We start from the raw sequence: 18325 nt of genomic DNA, 5'->3' as shown, positions 1-18325 counted from the left end.
AACTATTATTTCATTGTTAAAAAAATTCTAAGCATTTTTTATGCTTATTAAGGTTAATAAATCCTTTATTAAACTGCCAAATGTGCATTTTGCAGGTCCGGGATCTAAAGCGGGAACCATGCTTATTAAGGTTAATAAGCCCTTTATTAAACGGCTAATTATGCATTTTGCAGGTACAGGATCTAAAGCAGGAACAATGCTTATTAAGGTTAATAAGTCCTTTAATATACACTTATTAACAGTTATTGAGTACATGAAACACCAAGAACATTGACCACAATAGACAGTTAGCAAACATGTAACAATAAGCATTAAGCCGTTTAGACATGGATTCATGACACAACTGTTGTAATTAGATACGTTTAGTTACCTAGTTTCATATGATAGCATAGGTTAAACGTCAGCCTAAATGTAGCACACCAAAGCCTCTGAAAGAAAGTAATGTAAGCCCAAAAAGCTAGCAAACAGCTAGCTAGCTAGAACCAGCTACCGTTGCTAAAGCATTACATTCTTAAACTTACCAGAGTCATCCTCCAGTTCGGACCTCTTCCTCTTATCCATGTTTTCTGCGCTTGTTCCTGTCTTTTGTCTGTCAGTTGTTGGTTCAGTGCTCGTACTGACGATTCCGACTTGTTCTCCAAACGTTCGTCAAACACTTCATTAAGCATATGCGTCAAGCCATCATCCACTTGCATAAACAGAACATCCGGTTTAAAATTACCTTAAAAATAAAAGCCTTTAAAGGATTTATTATATGAGGCACAAAACAGATACCCCTCGCTCCACACGTGCAGGCTTATTAAAACCTTAATAAGCATTGTTCCCGCTTTAGATCCATAATTAGCAGTTTAATAAAGGATTTATTAAAGGCCCACTATGCAACTTTTTTAGCCAAAATTACATTAAGTATGCAGGTTGAGAGTTATGCTGATGGTTCTGCATCCATTTCTGGGTCGATTGGTGGGTGTGTCATTTACCCATGTCGCCTCTTCACTGAAAAAGCGCATATGCAACTTGATCTGTTCGGACCGACACAATCCGGATGTAACGCAGCGGAAGTATCCTCGAAAATGTAGTCAGATTGTAGTTTTGAAAATGCTTTACGGCACAGACACACACCCAAACATGGCACCGGCTACATATAAACAGCCAGTTTCGAGGCAATTGTTGCATTCATCATGGATCAATCGACTGATAAGGGGCCCAAGAGGCGACTGTCGGTGGAACAAAAGAAGAATGGACCAGAAAAGAGATCAGACACGAGTGAAAGGGGAACTATGCAACTTTTTTGGCTTGATTTACCTTAATATAACAGGCTAAGAGTCATTGCGATGGTTCTATTATACATTTTTGTTCGATTGTTCGTTGTTTCGACTCCCCCTTGCGCATCTTGGCGGAGAAAAGGAATATGTTTCTGCCGGCGACCCGCCGCCCACTCTCGCGGGAGTCTCGGGTCTCGCGAAGTAACGAATTGCTTTACGGCACAGACCCCCAAACACGGAACCGGCTCGATATAAACACAAGTAACTAAGGGATTGTTATATTCATCATAGATCAGCCGACTAAAAAGAGAGAGAGAAACCCATTGTCGGAGGAACAGAAGAAGAGAAAAGGGAGACTGACCGACAGAGAGGCCAGACACGAGTAAACGTTGGGCAAGCTTTTCTGGAATAGCGTGAACTGAAAGAAAAAGAAGACTACAAATCAGATGCCGACTCGGCCGTGTTGCTTTCGAAATTGAAAGGGGGCCTGCCCGTAATTCCGACGCCTCATTGTTCCGACGTCTCAATGTTCCGAAATATTTCCCATTAGATCGACATGCCACTATTCCGACGGTTCAATGTTCCGAAAACAAAACCTATTGGTCCGAAGGTCCGTTAGTCCGACTTTTCAAAAAGGAGGCGCATTACGCCTCGTGCCCACTGCACCGTCAGTCAACGGACGTGGGAAGGCGTGGCTGACGGATGGGGGAGTAGTCTTTGCAGATGCATCCGTCAGCCAATCAAATCGGTTCGCCGGGTTCTTCCCGCTTCTTCCTGCTTGTTGCGAGGCAAGATGACCCGCTTTCCCGCTTTCCAGTATTGTCAGAGCCCGAGTCGCGTCACAGTGCTTACATTTGCATACGCGATCTGATTGGATGACGGAACCGTCGCTGCCGAAAAAGTTGAACATTTTTCAACTTTCTGACGGTGGCGAACGCTCCAACTGAACGGACGGATCCACAATGCATTGCGCGTCCGTCCCCATTCAAAGTCAATGGGCAACGGACAACTGACGGAGGTAGTGGGCACGGGGCGTTAGGCCGACGGTTCAATATGCCGAATAGGAAAAAGAGTTTTATACCTCGCTCGCTCCCTCTCTCTCTCACTCTCACTCTCACTCTCACTCTCTGTGTTTGTGTGTGTGTGTGTGTGTGTGTGTGTGTGTGTGTGTGTGTGTGTGTGTGTGTGTGTGTGTGTGTGTGTGTGTGTGTGTGTGTGTGTGTGTGTGTGTGCGTGTGTGTGTGTGTGTGTGTGTTCGTGCCCGTGTTGAGAATTAGACCTCTGCTCTCTGTCCATGGTGCTGCAACACCGTGTCGAAATGAAGTGAAGCGTTGTCTTTTTGCCCTCCAAAATTCATCGTGAACGTGATATGTAGGCCTAGGTTGTATTTTGGAGACAGAGAGAGTGAGAGTGAGAGAGAGAGGGAGCGAGCGAGGTATCCAACTATTTTTCCTATTCGGCATATTGAACCGTCGGCCTAATGCGCCTCCTTTTTGAAATGTCGGACTAACGGACCATCGGACCAATGGGTTTCGTTTTCGGAACATTGAACCGTCGGAATAGTGGCATGTCGATCTAATGGGAAATATTTCGGAACATTGAGACGTCGGAACAATGAGGCGTCGGAATTCCATTTTGCTGTTCGTCTGTCTCGTCCCCCAGATACAGACTGAATCCCCGAATCCAGGTTCTCGTTTATTTAGATTATTATGTTGGCCAAACCTCTTACACTGATTGTTCTGTTCAACCTAAGATAAAACAATTATAATCTAGGATATAAATTCTCCCCGTCAACTATAAAAAAGGATGGATTTATGTTTATTGCAATACAAATATACCATTTTAAAAATGTATTGCCTAAACTTTATGAACATCTACTTCGGACATGGCTCCACGCATTCGCCGGCTTCTTTGAAAACAAATGCACATGGCTCGCGTAGAAGTGCATGGGGAAGGGTCGTCAACGAGTTGTTACGACAGTGTTGTGAAATATCTACTACGAAGCTGTAGGGGGCGCTGTGTAGAGAAATGTGCGTGCCAAAACCAAGAAAACAGCGAAGAAATGCCCGAAGTTGCATAGTGGGCCTTTAACATTAACAAGCATAAAAAATGCTTAGTAAAGTTTTAGCAATTACATAATAGGTAAGTTTAGCGAGACTTGTCATTTTGATCACATCAAAAATTCTGCCATTATGGTAGGCCTACAGCTTAACATATAATAATTTGTTAACATCACCTGCTTCATGGCAACTAAGTCGTACCTAGCAGAGCCATTACCATTGGCACAACGGCTGGGGTGATTTCTCAGACATTCACATCCCTGATTTATAAGCATCATTAAAGTAACATCTGACATGAAAAAAGAAAACCAAACCAAAACTTAAAGAAAGTAAAACTATCTCTTCAGTATTTGTTGATAGAACATTATCTCTTAGTGCCTGAATTGATTTGATTATATTCTATGCATTAGTGCTTAATACTAATCCAGCTATTGTTGAGAATCTTTTTTTTTCTTTGCCACTGCACAATGCTCTTTATTTTTTTGAAATCTCACCCATACTTGCATGTCTCCACATACATAGCTTAATTATAAATGTATGAAATGATTTTTTTTTTCATGCAAATCAATTGTATGGTGTCAATGGGCCAAGGCTACTATCAGGACCCCCGGTATCTTTTGACTGATGACTTCCTCTGTTATCCTTGAGTGTGAGAGACGTGTGCTATTCAATAACAGATCAATGGTCACTAGAATCTTTTAAAGGTCAATACACAGAGAGGCATTAGCACGGAACACCCATTAATCTTTCCCGCTCTGCATACAAAGCACCCCATTACGTTAAGATCTCACACAAACACACACTCACACATATCTCAAACTTAATTTGTGAAAACTTTGATCTATTTATATATGTATGTATAGGGCATGGAGTTGCCGTTCAGATTCCTTGTAGAGATTGTCAGCGATGTGCCTCGTATAATAATCACATTGGTGATTTGTGACATGGGTGGAGACACAGAAACAGTTCAGCCCAAACAGCCTTGTGGGTGAGTAATCACAGTAATGGTGAGCCATTGGGCAGCCAGGCCCGAACCACCCAATCACATTGATCCAAAAGGGCAAGCCATCCTGACAAGGCGCCGCTACGGGCCTTGGCCTGCTGCAATCTCCCAGTCTCCTTCGTCTCCACACCCAACAACAAGGACTACTAAAGGTGCTGTAGTTGCAATTTAAGAGCAACTTCTTTGTGTAATTTATGAGAAATTGCCTAGCTATCCATCAGCTATAAGTGAATGAAATGTGCTATAGGAATATCTGTTTAAAGTTGACTGCACCTGCCTCCGCATGAGACAATTTAGATTTTACCCTTCTCCCGGCTCATTTCCGACCAATGAGGGCATCTCTCCCGTGATTGATGCTGGGAATCCATCTTGTCTATCAATCACCCATTCGTGAAACGTAGCACTTCTTAATGGCCGAGAACCTTGAGGAGGGATGGAGGGAGGGGATTTTTTATTTTGTTCTTCATTTACTAATCCTGCTCTCTTCTGCTAATTTCTCATCCCTCTCTTTTCAACTTCAATCTTTCCTGTTGCACTTCTAAGTCACATATCATGTGTTCATTTAAATCTGTTATTCCTCCTTTTGGGTTCAAACAGTGCAGAATTGTTTTCAGTGCTCTGGAAATACACTCTCCCTCTCTCTTAAGCTCCTTCTCTTTTGATCAGCTTTTCAGAAAAAGATCGTAATTACCAACAGACTGAGTTAGAGGATTGAAATATATAGATCCCATCAGCGGGTAGATAGTCCACTGGTTCTTCGTCTTCACCTAACTTCTACAATCCATCATGCTGAAACAAGCTGGCATGTACTTGTTGCAGGTGTCACACCACTCTCAGCCTCCTTGAATAGAGGCCGCTTTGCTTTGATCCTGTGATAATTCACACACATGTGAACACACACATGCACACACTCAATTTAACTAAAGTACATTCAAAAGGGGATTTTTAACCTTTTTACAGCAGTCATGTTAAATGATTTATTTGAGCAATCTAATGTAAGTGAAACGGATCTACTTTAACTTTAATGCATTTGAATATTTAAGAGGCAGCATTGACTTCCCATAACTAGGTTCCTCTTCTTCAATGATGCTTAATGGGAGGAGCTTTAGCTGCCATGGTTCTCCACCGACAAAATAGTATGGAGAGTGAAAGATCACAAGGTTGAATGAACCATGGTCAGATGGGTTCTATGCTATTCTCACAATTTTTTAACAAAGTGTATGGATGTACTGAATAAGTAAACACAGATAGTTAAGGTTTAAATATAGCTAGATTGCTGATTGTTAGCCTGAGCAGGATTTAGACTGGTATAATGTGTATTTATAATGCATATAAAATGGACTACCTTTCGAAGATTGTTATCGTCGTTCTGCTTCGACGTGTTACGTTTTCTTCGTTAGAAAATGTTGATCTTAGAAACATTTGCACGCTGACAAACTAAATTAAATCATTTTACAAACATAACTCCTGCCTAATCTCCTGACCATTTTATTAGATGGATAGGTTGTGATGTAACTTCAATGCGCTTGGTCATGATTGCTCTTTGAAACACCAAAGAAATTACAGAAAATGACAAACTAAACTGTAGAGCTGAGTATAGAAAATAGGTTAAAAAAAATAAGCTTCTTTAGATATATAGGTTCAACACAAGTCCGAAGACTAAGATGAAGCGTCGAAAAGTTAAGTTCAAAATAAAATTCTACTCCCGGCTCACTCATGAATTCTGATGGGTTTTGTATACTTCAACAGAGGCAAAGCTTTCCAGCACTTTCCCTTGGTCAGCATTGTTTTAATATGTACACCCATTTTCTCCAAAAAAGTGAAGCATGAAAAAAAATACGATTTTGACTCGCCAATCCCTTTTTCTTGCTTAAATGTTGACAGGGTTTGTGCCTCAATATACCCCACAGATAAATCTGTCTTGCTAGGAGGTATTTCATAGGCAAAAAGGGAAAATCTGCGTCGCCCCCCTGGGAGATTTTTAACAGACAGTCAGCCCCTAGAATCAGGTTGTTCTTTTGATATAAATTCCTAAGAGAAGCAAAGAAGACCCTTGCAAATACTATCCTAGTAGTAGAAAACTTTATTGTCCCCGTGGGGCAGTTGGGTTTGCGGCACAGTCGCACTTCATGACAGGTCATTAGACATATGACACAAACAGATTGTCCATACATCAGACACTGACAGACATGAAGAACAACATGAAGAACATACATCACACACTACAATACACTCTACACCCTTGGATTGCTTGAGCTGCTCCCCCTCCGACCCGACCCCGGATAAGCGGACGAAGATGAGAGATGACCCTTGGATATGACCCGGCCAGCTAGACATAGCTTAACGTAATATGTGAGATTGGTTTGAGTTAAATGACCATGAATTGTCTGGAGGGCATATTGAAAGATTTAAAGGTCTCTATTATTTTTTACTACACCTGCAACTGTGTCATATTCTGTGAGAAAATGATCTATAAACTTTTCACCCCAACTGCAGTTTCCCCCTCTCTTCCGCGGCTGAAATCACAAAAAGAGATCTGAAGAGCTTAAATTCTCTAAACGTATTTACTCATTTGACTCCAGAGTTAGCCTCCCACAGGAGTATTGAGTAATGTCTTCCCATTTAAACTTTGCACAAGTACTTTGCGAACAGCCTCGATGCCCAACGTTATCGAATCTCAGACAATTCTCCCCTAAGCCCAGCAATTTGCAGAATCCAAAGTTACCTTTCGTCAAGTGTATTTGCGCGTGTCACGAACTTCCTCTGCTGCCCATCCAACAAAAAAGCTAAAAAAAACATTTTGATCATATTTGTAGCATAGCAATAATTTTGAGCTCCTCCCTGTAGTTGGACTCACTAATAACTATCACAATACACGGCTATGTTTTCTACTCATGCTGCTATCAATGCATATTACTACAGACCAATTTCTAGCTGTGATGTAAATTGTAAACTCAAAGTTTCCATCAGCTAAAAACACATTTCAAACGACATAACTCAATGCTGTTACACAGGAGACAGACCTATATTGAAGATCATGTTTAAGATAATGAATACTTTGGTAAGGGGTTTCTGTGGCACCATTGGCACCAAAATGTCTCAGCTGTGGGAGCCAGCTCACGTGATTTGTATGGTCTTGATGGACTGCTTCAAAAGTAGTGTGGCTACTTTGTTTTGTATCCTGGCTGTCTCTACCTCTACAAAAACAACAGATTTGACATGGCAATTCTTAAAAAAAATTACGCATTTTTCTTTACTGATGGACATGTCGGCATGTTTCAAGTTTCAAACAGGATCGCATTAACACATCAAAATGGATCATTTCACTTTGGGAAAAATCTGTCCTGACGTATATATATTCCCTTGGACCTGTGCATCAACGTGACTTTGAGAGACCGCTCTCCTGTCAGATGTTCAAACTTTATTGCCTTCAACTCTGTCTCAGGATCCATGAAGAGCACAACCTTAATACGATGTGATGGCTCATCTTGCCAGCGGAGCGAAATGAAACACTTTCCTTCAATTTAGCCCCCTCTCTCCACATCTTTTCCACCTTCTAGTATATATTGCACCTACACCAAGACATCCAATTAAGCACATACACTATATCGTAGGGGTTTTCATTTAGCTGTCATTTCAGAGCCCCAGTTGGGAGCTCTGGAGGAGATGGGTCAATTAAAGATCTAATTTCTGGCCAATATCGACAAGTAGACTGGAGAACACACTGTATGGTTCTCATAGGGAACTATATCAAGCACCTTTGTTCAAAGATGAAGTTTCCAATTTAAAGTGCAGTTTGAGGAAATATTATACCCTAAAGAGCTAAATGCCTTGATGGCCGATGCAGCCCCCGCCCCCACCCCCCCCCCCCCCCCCCCCCCCCCCCCCCCCGACCGGCCCCAATGTCTAGATAACTGATTAATAACTAATTAGCAAAGTCCTTAAATTAAACATTGTACATTATGGGTTATGATTAATGACAATGCCACAGCTGAAAAACAGGTGGAATGGAAAATAGGACAACATTTTCAGGCTGATTTGATTAAACATTTTGCAGTTTTTATCTAGACAGTACCAGGATATTTAATATGTTTCCAACTACCTTTGTGTTTGTGCTGAATAAGGCCCTAATTATGGGCCAGAAACATACTATTTCACACATTCCTTCCAGAATGTCGAACTCACTATCGCATTTATTTCTCAGTGTTCAATGCATAAAACATGGGCTTCAAACATGAAACGTTGTGCCATTAGAAGTGCTACTCACCATTTTTTAGTGAGGCAAAACAGTTATATTAAGTAAGTCATAAATAATAGACGGAATCTGTTGGGGTTTCATATGGATTCGGTATATAATTCATGAACGACAAAGAATGAGCGCCAAACAGTGAAGTACAATTTGCCCTATTGTGCAGAATAATTAGTCCCCTGTAGACCAATTTTGATACAGAACCCTGTTTAACAATATTTCATCTGAGGTTAATTATAGAGCATATGGTAAACAGAATTGAGAATCTACCACTCAGGTGTGATCAAATATTGATACCCCTTATCTTTATTAATCTCCTTCTCTTCTTCATCATTGTTTCCCTTGCTTCATACACAGAGAGTGCAATGCATTGGGTGGTTCCCAGATCCCCAAATAACTCCCCTTCTTGGCCGAACAGGTGTCGCTAAAAGGACACATAAACCGCATACCACTTGGCAGATAATGCAACACAGCGGTGATCGCTTTCTAAAAATTAACCTCACAGTATATAGTTTTTTTGGGGTTGCTTATTTTTCCAGTATTTGTTTATCATCCTTTCAGTCTCATTCAGTAGCCAGAAGCCAGAAGTTTTATACGTCGGTCCAAATAAAGGCGGTAATGTGAACAGTAAAATGTCTCTCAGGGAGAAGAGGCTCTTTATTAGATCCGTTAGTGTGTTTTACTCCTGAGGCGGCGTTACTGTATTGGATATTGAATCGAGTTCAAATCACGAAAGAAATGGTGTTTGGTTGTGAGCATGTTTTATTCATAATGTAAAGTTCTTCAATCTAATGTTAACAGCATAGTACACAGAGCAAACAGCCTGCCGGCCCCAAGCTCATTTGCAATGCTGCTCACGTTGCAGTTCAGGAAAAAAATATTTTCGGGCCTGAACCTTTGAGCATTCACTGTGTCTTAACACCTTTCATATCCTGAAAACAATTCTAAGAAATAAGGTTTTATTTAATATTTTTAGATGCCATCCAATGCTCGGAAATAATGGTACCCTCCTTCACCCATTGATGTAAATTAAAATAAAATAAAAAAACATTTTCCATATACCAAATCACATGAAAACTACCCTTGCCATCTTTATATACTTTCTACTATCATGTCCTCTATTACCATTTTTTCCCTTCCATCCTCAATATTGGTACTGGCAATGTAAATGGCCAATGACAAAAAAAGGATAACATTTTGGGCTTCCATTACTTTAAAATCATTTGCTTGGTGTGCAGACTGCAATCTCATGAAGTATTCTCCCGTGCTTCCTCTGCCTTTTCTCCTTGCCATGAAAAAGACAGGGGTCAGTGCAGATGGGGGGATGAATGACAAGCATGAAAAGTAACATAAGCTGAGGCTGGACTAGAGGGGGCCCCTTCTGTGACACGGTGCCACTCGGCAACGATAGAGTGGAACACGTGGGTTTCTGTATTCAGAACAAAACTCTGTTTGGTTTCTGCTCGACTCTGTGGTTGCTTAGAATAGATGCAGCAAGCATTTTTTCTGTGTGTCTCAAAAGAGAGAGAGCCCTCGTATTGCTCTACTATTTTTTTTTTTAAATAACTATGATGCTGGTAATTGGAATCGAAAACGTTTTTCCCCTGCATGGGATCGTAAAAAAGCGGCGACTGCTTTGGCAATTTTTTAAGAAATTTGGACAAGATAAGTACTACTAAATAAGACAGTATTTTAGTGATCCTAGTCAGTGAATTGCGCTGCTGCAGAAGCAAATACAGGACATTTGTAGAATAAAAAATGTATACACACAGTTAGTAGAAATGTAGGATCAAAAAATACAATAAAAAGAATATACAAGGTAACCAGTAGGGAATAGAATGAGTTATTGATGATATTTTCAAGAACTGGTTAATAGAATGACAAACAATAACATATATTAACTATATAATGTATTTATATATTCCTTATATTTTCCTTGATTGCACTTTGCTTTCATATGTACATGTTCGGTATGGTAGGCCATTAGGTCCAATTGTTATGCGATGATATTATAGTTAATGTACTGAGATACATTTTCTCTTCTCTGGCAAAAAACGTACTGCAGGATCCCAGGTAGGCATAATTCACATCATCCTTCAATGTCTTTGGAAAGATTGATGGCTCACCATGACATACAAAAACAAAGCATAAACCTTCCAAGGTTTAGGAAGTCAAAAGTATTTCATATTCATCCATGTGCTATGTTTTCATCAAATTCACAAGGGGCAGCAATCTTAATAGTGTTGCCTGAATTTTTTTTTTTGAAATGATGTCAGGCGGCTCTGTCTGAAAATAAAATCATAAATATTCAGTGAGATGCTTCCCTAAACTAAAGTTGAACAAAATACTTTAAAATCGCTACAACAGGAGATGAATATATCATCTGTGGAATATTCATCTTCGGACTTATAAAGTCTGCATTTAGTCGAAGTAAGACGCAGAGTAGCCAGTGGCTCCATCTATGCTATGTGAGGATGATGACGACGATGACGACGATGAAGGAGGTGGTGGAGGCTTTAGAGGACATCTAAACTATTTGTTATTCCCAGTTTGTGTTTTTCACTGCATCGTAATTGCCGTTCGTCAAGCAACTGCAGGAGGCCCATGATCTTGTCTGAAACTGGGGAGCGTTTGAAGAAAAGCCGCTAAGTACCGCTGGGACAAATGGAAATAAGAGGGCAGATGAAACCCTTTTGATGATTTTGAAAAAGAGAAATCACGGAAATCGACTCAAGAATAGTCTAGTCTTAGAAACACACTGAAAAAAAGCCTTTCAACATCAACAACAACAAATAACATCCAATTAAGCTAACACAGCAGCAAACCAAAGGCAAAAAGGCATGGAGCGTTTTCCATGTGTTTATTTCCCCCGTAGCTCAGGTGTTTTCCGCGCGAGCAAGGTAATTGTTCCTTATTAGCAGGCGTGAGGCGGTGCAGGTGGAACGGTGGGAAGGAGCAGGGAGGTCCGCATCTCCTGCTGGATGAGCAGCGGCTCCACGTCTCGGCTCCACGTCTCGGCAGACACATATACACACACATTCCAAACCCTCTTCATGGCTCCTTAGCAAGCTGCCATCTTTCAGACGACAAGTCACACCACCATATCCCCAGGTTGGTGACAACCACGCAGCAGCGTGACAATACTAGGGCCTGTCACTCCATGCCCACACACACACACACACACACACACACACACACACACACACACACACACACACACACACACACACACACACACACACACACACACACACACACACACACACACACACACACAGACGTGCAAACACATATACACACTCACATTCACATTTACACATTCACATATAACCATTCCCGCTTTGCTTGTCCCAGTCCCGTTTTCAATCTGATTCCTCATGAAAGGTGGTGGAGGTGGATTCCACAGGTCTGTATGGAGGCACCCTGTGTAGATTTGCCCCCCCCCTCCCCACTCCCCCCAGCCTTAATTGCTTTCACTGACGTGTCACATGATACGTAGGCAACACAAACAGGTTCCCCAGGGAGTGATATTCGGGAGCGGCTTTTGTCACCCGCAGGTGTGCTCTGATCTCTGAAGAGTTGGCTCGGCGCAAACTCCGCGGCAGGCACGGAGAACACCTCACCTTATTGTATTTCCTCCTCAAGGCTTCCAGCAATGACACATAAAAGGAGAGTCTGGCTGGGGTTGGGATGGGTAGAGTCGTTTTTTTGCAGTTTTGAACTCATCTCTTTGCGCACACGCTCCAGCGACTTCAGCGCATATATGAAGGTAATGTGCAGATTTCAAAGGGGGTGAACATGTGCCATTTGAAATGGCCCACTGTGGAAAAATATGAGTTGTTTGTGAAATACGCATGCCATCTCCCGATGAAAGAAAATGAAAATGCATGAACATTAGCTTTTATGGAGGCACTCATGGACGAAATAGAAATCCCAAGGGTAGACAAAGCGTTTCTAATTTTGCCAATATTATAGATGTATTATTGGACAAAATTCTTTATGACTACCGCTTTCCAGACCAATTAATGGAATGTTGTGTCTGTGTGTTTGTATTGCATATATATATATTTATATATATATATATATATATATATATATTTATATATATATATATGTGTGTGTATATATATATATATATATGTATAAATATACATGTATATTAATTTAAAATGTTATTACAATTTTCTGAAATATAAGAATAATATTAGCTCCACATACTGAAACGGAAGGATGCTGAAACATGTGTCTACCTACCCTAGTAAATATATTTTTGATTGTCAATGCTTGATTGAAGTTAATCGGTCATAGCTTATTTAACATATCTGATATGGTAATTATCTGAGCGCAGCCCGCTGCACTTCAAAGGACGGAATATGAGAGTGTGCTGGGGAGGGACTCGCTCTGTTATTCTGATCTCTACCGGCGTGGAGCAAACTTCTCCCACCAGCCGGTATTCCTCAGAGACATACGCTGATGGTTTTAGCGCGCCCACAGTGCTACGGTGGAGGAGAAAGCATCCTATTTAACATTTTTGGAAAATAAATAAATTCAAAAATCAAATCTTCTTCAAAGGTTTTCCTCCAGTGGGTCTGAAATAGCAATTAAACAATCCTGTCACCACGAAACCCTCACCCATGTAGACTGTTGCTCCACCGAGCTGAAGAGCACGCATGCAATGATGATGCATGCTTTTATAAGTCACTTCAACAGTGCATCAGCCTCACACTCCCCATGTTATTTCTGAATGTTATGACACATTCTTACCCCTGAAGGTGTCCAGTGGCCTCCGTCCAGCTTGTCAGTGTATCTCACACACAGAGTACCCAGGGCGATAGCAGGACTGAGAGACACTAATAAGGCTGCTAAATGCAGCACCGATCCCTTTCCTACAGGGAACTCTCTGCCATCCCGTCCCTATTTCAACCTCGAGAGACACTGAATCACCCGTTACACGCACTGACGTGCGTACACACATCTACATGTATATCTACGCTGAGACAAACATACGCATACATACTCATATACTCACACAAACAATAAAGGGTTGGGGCATACATTACACTTGTTTTGGCAACCTTTCGCAAATGTATTATGTTGGATATTTAAGACACAGAATAAGATCAAATGTATTCTTGTGCTTGGCCTCCATTATTGTCGGACGACACAAGCAATGTTTGTGCTATGGTTTATTTACAATCCTACCAGCTCAAACTAATTAATTTACGTCCCGCCACATAGAAATCAAAAGATAGCTTGAACATTTGTTGGTATCTACAAATCATAAGATGTACATCGTCCGCAATCGTCCGCAATTTATGGAGGCCAACCGGAAGAAATGAAAGCTATGATACCCATGATGCATTGGAATCCAAACAAAGGAGTGTGTGTGTGCTTTAGAGCTTGGGAAATGAAAACGTCTCCATGGAACCAAAGTGACACACCTGCGCGCCTCACACACCATCCATTAAATGTGAGTGGGAGCCTCAGAAGGCTTACTCTCCATTGGCTGAGGTCATTAGTTAAGAGCTGCTAGTCCCTCCTCTCTCTGTGTGGACCTATAACTGCCGCTTCTCATGGGGGGGACGCAGCACCTTGCAAGTGCTGCACATCTGTATATAAATGGCTGTTGCCACCATGGCTTGCGATGCTGTTTCCACATCTCCTTACCCCATCCTGCTTGGTCTCTGTTTTCCAGAGAACATCCCTTCCCAACTCCCATCCCCCGACCTCCACTGTCCTCTCTCCCCCCACACACTCTACTCCGGGATGACTGACTTCACCTTCCTCCTTTATCATCCAACCCAACCTTCCCATCTACCCTGTTTCCCCCTCACACACACACACACCCTCCTCCCCATCCTCTACCGTCACCCGCCACCCCCTCCCGCCTCCACCACCCAATTCATTTTCATCCTCTCTATTTCGTCTCAACTCTTACTTACCAGAACGCCACTCAATCTAAAGCCGAGCCCCTCCCCCACCTTTCCAGCCCCCCCTACTCACACACACACACACGTGCACACACACCCTCACACCTCTGTTTCCTTTCTCCTTCTGGCTGCTTTCTACCCCCCCCCCCCCAACTTTCTCCAGTCCATGCCGGCCTTGTTAAACAGAACTCCGCATCAGCAACCCCACCCCCCCTTCTCCATCCCCCTCCCCTCCCCACACTCAGCCTCCCGTAGGGTGTGTGTGTGTGCCTATGTGTGTGTGTGTGTGGGTGTGTGTAACAACGTAGCCGGGCCTGTCAGCCTGAAGCCTTAGTTAATCACTCAGCCGGCCCCCGCAGTCCAGCAAACATGCCACTAGCTCCCTGGACGCTAATAGTCAGACAGGAGTTAGAGGGGCGCCAGGGAAGAGCGGGAGGGAGCAGCAAGTGGGGAGGGGCTCATTAGGAATACAGGTATTTAAAGCAATGGTCCATTTCAAATAAGTGGATCGTTTGTCTCCGGCGTAAAGTAGCCATCACTTCTTTTAGTGAGACAGGCTTTTTTGGATGTTTTTTTCCGGTTCGAACAATCTTGCTGCATGCTACTCCTGCCCCGGCTCTACTCGTCGACTCCATAACTTTGGGAAGGGAGAGGGAGGAGGGGGGTTGGCTGCAGATTAATACTTCCAGTGTTTAGGATCGGAATATTTCAGCCCCTGAAAGAGAGGCTTCTAGATTGCTAGCAGAAGTTTTTTCTTTTTTTTGCTGACACTTAGTGGTTGCCACGGCAATGTGTGTGGGTGTGGATGAAGTTGAAATATGACCTCCCTTACGCCCATGACATTACTTCAAATAAGGAAAGGTCGCTGTCGGCTCGTCGACTTAATCAATGCCTGAACTGTACCCCATCTATGCTAGGCTAATATTGGCCAGTCTCTGGGGGAAATTCAAATCCATTGTTCTACCTTGCTCTGATAAGACAAAATCGGACTGAACTCCTACACAGGTTGCATGCATTCATACAAATGCACACACATGTGCCCATACACACAAACTCAAACAGACATAAACACATTCATGCCTACACAAATTCATACACACACATGCACGCGCAAACACACGTGCATGCATTTGTACAAAAACACACACGTCTCTCACACACACACACACACACACACATAGACACACACATATACTTAGACACAAACCCAGAGAAACACACAAACCCACTTATACACACAGACACATAGACACACACACACACAGACAGACACACCGCACTGAAGTGCAGTGTAGGTGCCTGGGAGGAGGAAGCAGTGGGCCTGTCATCATGTCCTCCGGTATTAGAGGAGTCTTCTCAGGTGTGCTTGGATGGCAGTCTAGGGTGTTTACAGTGGAGCATCATTAGCCCGGCATCTCACAACCCTAAAATGTCACATCCACACAGTAATGAACTCCGAGAGCCACACCGCTATTCCCAAACTTCCCCTCCTACAGCTCCCACATTAATCCCACACTGGAAAACCCTGCAACTCCACTCCCTGGGCTCATTAACACTGGCAGGTATCAAGATAGGAATAATGAGGAAGTGCCGCAAGTCAGGACATATATTAAGGAAAAGGGAAGGAGAAAAGGAGGGAGAGAAAGGGCAAGAAAGCTTAAACCTTGTCATAAATAAGAAAATATCCCCGCCAGAGACAGCGCAAGCTCTGGGAAAGGGTGCAAACTGACAAACGGCGTGCATTCTTGTCTTGGAGACGGTGACATCTACCACCCCCCCTCGTCCATCCCGGGCTGGAAATCTAATCATAGGAATGTCAGAGCCATGTGCCACATAGAGGCAAGCGCAGGCACACAATACAGTCGGCTGGTCTGCCACGCAGAGATACATCTACAAAGAAGGCGTTGAGGGAGAAAATAAATAAAAAGAAGCTTAGATGTTCATGAGGGCTCTGATGCGGCAACATGGAGTAGGTGTTGCTTTAACATGAGAGAATAGGTTAGGGGGGAAGATACCGTCTGACATATGTCAGGGTGGCATTCACAACAGCAACACTAGGCATTGGGTGTGAAAAGGTCATCCTGTCACATGCACTGTCGGGTATTGGGCCGGTAGCATCACCTCAGCCCAAGCCCAGGTAGACAGGAGAACCGGGGCAGGGAAGGGCAGATTGGCATTCGAGGGATAATATGATACGTAACATGAAACACAATGTATGGAATATCAGCTAAAAAAAAATATATAAATAAACAGCTTTTTCAACAGTTTATAACAAGGGTCAATTCATTTATCGTTAATTAATATGAGTTAACGTAGTGATTTTGATTAGTTGACTGTTAATTAAAGGTAAGCTTATGGTCTAGTAGTCATTTACTAATGGTGTTCATGTTGTTGTATGTTACTGTGGTTCTCTGTGTACTCAACAAGCTCATATCTAATTGCCCCCAGTGGGAATAATCCATTTGTATTGAATTTGAGGTTTAACCAAGGTAATGGTGTTCATATCAACTAAGGTATTCAGTCATACAATATTAAATAGGGTTGGGGTTCTCTAACCCATCAACCCTAGCCTCTGTGCTTATATTATAAAATAATGCTTATTACTGCATGAACTAATGTTAATTAATGGTTATCAAATGTGCCTTTATTGAAAAAGTTGGCGAAAAATGAAATTTATAGACCTATAGATGTTGTATTATAAATATTGTGTCCTAGGCTTCAACAGTACAAATGTGAAACACTGTCACACAGTTTGCTTCATAAGATTAACCTTTAATACAGGATAAATAAAAATAATAATAAACACATCATCTTTATACATATATATATATATATATATATATATACAGTATATACATATATATATATCAATTGACATTAATTAAATAAATCTGAAACTATTTAAATGCTCCCCGTGTTTGAACATGGCGAAGAGAATGGCATGGAAACTATGAAATACTAAATTAAGTAGCAGAATCAAAGCAGCCCAAAAGAAGTGCTGGGAGCGTTTTAAAGCTGCCAATGAGTGGCATTCAAGTAGCTCGCTGAGATTCCATAGACATCACGGGTGGGTCTCGCAGCAATTCAAACTAATGGAATCTGTGGGGAGCATTGATGAGTCAGCATTCATGTTAAACACTGAACATGCTTCAAGCTAAAGTCCTGTAAAAATGCACAGAAAATATTGAGTTGCTCTTGATTAATGTTGACAGAATTCCTTGTGTCATTTTACACAAGTTGTGTAAAATTGCCACCGAAAGATATCCCTTATTATTTTTCTTATGAAAGAACAGGTTCCATATGCAAGGTGGCATATCGATTGACACATTAATATTGATGAAATGTTTGATGAAAATGTTCTGCTTGCATTTCACTACCCATACTGTCAAGTAAGAATCCATGAATGATGAATGATGAAATTATGAAATGTTGAAATGAAGTTGGTGTTCAATGAGAAGATTTATTTATAGAAGGCCATATGGGAAAGCATTCTCAAGGTCTTTCCTAAGGACTTTCTTTCTCTGCTCGTTAAAAAAATGTTAAAGCTATATTGCTGCTGAATCATAGGTTATCATTGCTGGGGCTGTATAGACCAAGCAATGGAGTCTTACTTGATAGTACAGGTAGTGAAATGCAAGCAGAACATTATGGTATATTTTTACTCATGTATAGGCTTTTCTTAAGGGATAACTGGATTTACCAACCTGGGGCCATCATTTTGGTGCTAAGGGACCAATGCAGACATTTTATATTTTAATTGTTCATGTATGGAGCGAGAATTCTCCACTGTTTCTGTGAAAACAGGCTGCAATGTAATCGTT

The sequence above is a fragment of the Gadus macrocephalus genome, chromosome 12 (genome assembly GCF_031168955.1).
Source record: "Gadus macrocephalus chromosome 12, ASM3116895v1".
NCBI classification, from domain to species: domain Eukaryota; kingdom Metazoa; phylum Chordata; class Actinopteri; order Gadiformes; family Gadidae; genus Gadus; species Gadus macrocephalus.
This window is presented reverse-complemented; position numbering follows the sequence as displayed.